Raw genomic sequence first — 3389 nt, forward strand, 5'->3', positions numbered from 1 at the left:
TGCAGCGGCATTTTGCTGCCCGTGAAAATCTAGATTATGAGTACGCTTACACGGCGCTGTATTCCGATTTTACTGTGGCCAACATAGTGATGCCGGATTTAAAAATAGGTGTGAACCCGTCATATACGGTGTAAGGCGCCATTTACATGCATTTTTAAATCCGGTATTATCATGTCAGCCATAGTAAAACCGGAATAACTAAACGTACCAGTGATCTAGGGAGTGATATTGTAAAGTAGCGCGCCTAGACGTGGCGAAGGTAAGATTCATTCAAAACTAACGTGTAGTTTATTGTCTTGTAACAACAAGTCAATGAACGATACTTGTGGGGTAATTTGGATCGATATTGAGATCGATCATATTCAAAGTACTGTTTAAAATTCGAAAAAGATTCTGACAAGGCGAATGACACAGCAAATATTAATTCTCCCATTTTTATTACTGCACAAACAATCAAATAGTCTGAGCAACAGACATTTCTATGTAGTATTTATATAAGCCAAACTCAGCTGCAGTAGAAGTTATATCTATGTAGAAAGTGATTCAGCCAGATTAATGGTCTTTATCCGGATGAGGCAATAATTGAAAATTGCATTACAGTAGGCCGCAGGCCGTGTAAACGTATTACCTTACATCCATCCGGTACTCAAGAATATCACAATTTTTTTTCACACCACCACCCCTGACTATATTTGTTTCTGTTTCGTTCTTCCGAAATTACAGAATAATTCGAATCTGATTCAATATGTAAATAATAATTGAAACACATCCATGTCTGTATATTCGTATTTGGTAATTCTTTCCGTTAAAAGTGAATATCACCTTGTATTTTGGGTGGTAATTGAATATACGTTGGAAAGAATTCCTGCTTCATTTATTTGTTTTTCTTTAAATCATCCTGTACTAACTTGGCTTTGAATGAATCCATAGATAGCATTTGCGCACGTTCCATTTTAAACTATTGTGATTTTTCGTGTTGTTCCGAATTGCCATACATCTGCTTAGTCTCGTGGTGGAAAATTTCAAGTACTTGTAGATTTTCGCCTTTATTTCTCAAACGTTTCGAATTAAACTTGATAGTTACAAACTGATTGTGAGTCGAAGAATTGCAAATACACATGATGATCCACAAATAATTAAAACTGAATCTACTACAGCCAGTCAAATAACCGTTTTTAAACTTTCGTTTAAAATTCGCTGGGTATAACGTTATCATATCGCTATTCAAGATACTAGTCTTAAGGGGAGAGCCTGCTGTAGCAGGTCAAAAAAAATCGACATTCTTTATTGCCTCAATTGTCAGGAAAATGTCTCAAGAATGTACCCTGAGGTCATAGGTCAAAACTCCAAATATCACTAGAGCTACGAGAAGTTTTCTACTCGCACGTTGAGCGTACTAGTTTACATGACCCTGCTACCCACTGCGCTTCGGTGCCTTTAAAAGCATTTTTCACGAACCGGTTTTTCGGAATTGGCGTGCAACAATTGCAATATAGTTGAAAAACTATTCATACGATCTTATTGAAATTATGAGATGTTTCAGAATACTATATTTTCTCGCTGGCAAACGTTAAGTTTGATTAAATTTTATCAAATAAACCATTCATATCAACGAGAAATGAGTAAAAATTTGCGCCGACAAATTCACGTTTGCATTCCAAGCTATATCATTTCAACAATTTTGGTATACACAAATCATCGGTATGTGTAATGTTAAACCTGGTGGGGTTAATGAGTCAATTCCGTCTAATATAAAGTTGGGAATCTAAGGTTTCTGTATTAGAGCATGTGATTAGACAAAATGGCTAGATGAATACACAATAAAAATATGATGCCAATGAATAGAAAGTATGTGTAAAGTGTTAAAGATATAATTTCATTTGTTTAACGCTCAATATGAATTGTGATTTCAATTAGCAATTCGATTGTACTTAATTAAGTCGCTCGGTTCGTTGTAATGGTTTATAAATCACTGGATAATTATAACGGAACAGATTCAACACGTAGTCCGTATTCTTCAAGCTGTTGTTGTCGCGTTTTATTTCGTGATTGAAGAAACAATTTCAGCAGAATTGAAATTTCGTATGATTTCGCGATTATTCCCAATATTTTTTCATTGCCTGGGATATCTTACAAATACAATTTTATTCACTTTTATTCGCTTATTCTTTAGAAAAAAACATGTTTTCAACGTTTGAGTTAAGAGAGCGGTGAATTATTTCGATTCAAGTTAATTATTTCGAACTAATATACATAAGCTGTGCATGTATAATTTATATACGAACTACTAGTATTTGTGTATCACTGCGGGCGATTGTACTGATAGCTTGATCTTATGTAATTAAAGTATATGTCATCCGCAGGAGTTTATCCGCAATACAAGACTATGTCCCACATACCTTTTATGGACATAGATTGAGCACTATGTATGCCCATTCACTTCAGTTAGCACTATACGTGTATGCATTATACTACGTGGGGTATTTTTACGGACTTAGACTAAATAACTAGTTTTAGTATTATAGCCAGTCTATATACAATATGGTTATTTACAATCATTCGTTAAAGCTGTTAATTATATAATCACTTTTCAATTAGCTATCGTACTTCTTGTATTAATAAAATAATCACAATTTTAATAACTGAAAATGAATACTAAATAATGTAACCGGTTTATAGAAAATATTTATTTTTACCCCAATTAATACGATCCAGTTAGCAAATCTACAAATTGCTAACAAGCTTAAATTATGAGAGCCATACCCCTACTGAAAATTATTTTGTGATAAATCATGACCAAAATTCAGATGTATTTTATCATGAATACAAATTAATACATAAAAAATCACATGATAAATCATGAAGTATTGATTATAAGATAAAATACATAACAAATCATATTACGAAACTATAATTCGTCACATGATTTTTTATTCAATTTATTATATAATCTATACTTCAGAATTTATCTTGTGATTTATTATGCATTAAGTCGTATTCACGTGTTAAATTGCATCGTAAAATACATCCGAATTTCGCTCACAATGTTATGTGATTAACCACAGAAAAAATTTCAGTACGGACTGGCCGTAATCTAGAATCGTTTGTGATGATATTTATCAAGAAACGTGTTTTTTTAAAAATGAAATTTGCATAAAATATGTTCAGACTCATATTTATACACCTTATTTATTCAACTATTGTTTTAAGGAGTTTCATGCTTCTGATTCGAAAATAAATATATATATATATATATATATATATATATATATAAGTATATATTAGAAAACAAGAAACGAAATAAGTAAGCGTACAAAATTTTGTTACACTTATACTATAGTAACTCACTAATAAAAATGTTATTATAATTTCTGAGGCTGTTAACAAAG

General features: G+C 32.1%; 1 protein-coding gene across 1 annotated transcript in view; it reads left to right on the forward strand.

Annotated features, from left to right (window-relative positions):
* LOC124184988 (fasciculation and elongation protein zeta-2-like) overlaps positions 1 to 3389 on the forward strand; it is a 296636-nt gene that overhangs the window by 40586 nt on the left and 252661 nt on the right. The gene's annotated exons all lie outside the window — the stretch shown is intronic.

Source organism: Neodiprion fabricii, chromosome 6 (genome assembly GCF_021155785.1).
Source record: "Neodiprion fabricii isolate iyNeoFabr1 chromosome 6, iyNeoFabr1.1, whole genome shotgun sequence".
Lineage (NCBI taxonomy): Eukaryota > Metazoa > Arthropoda > Insecta > Hymenoptera > Diprionidae > Neodiprion > Neodiprion fabricii.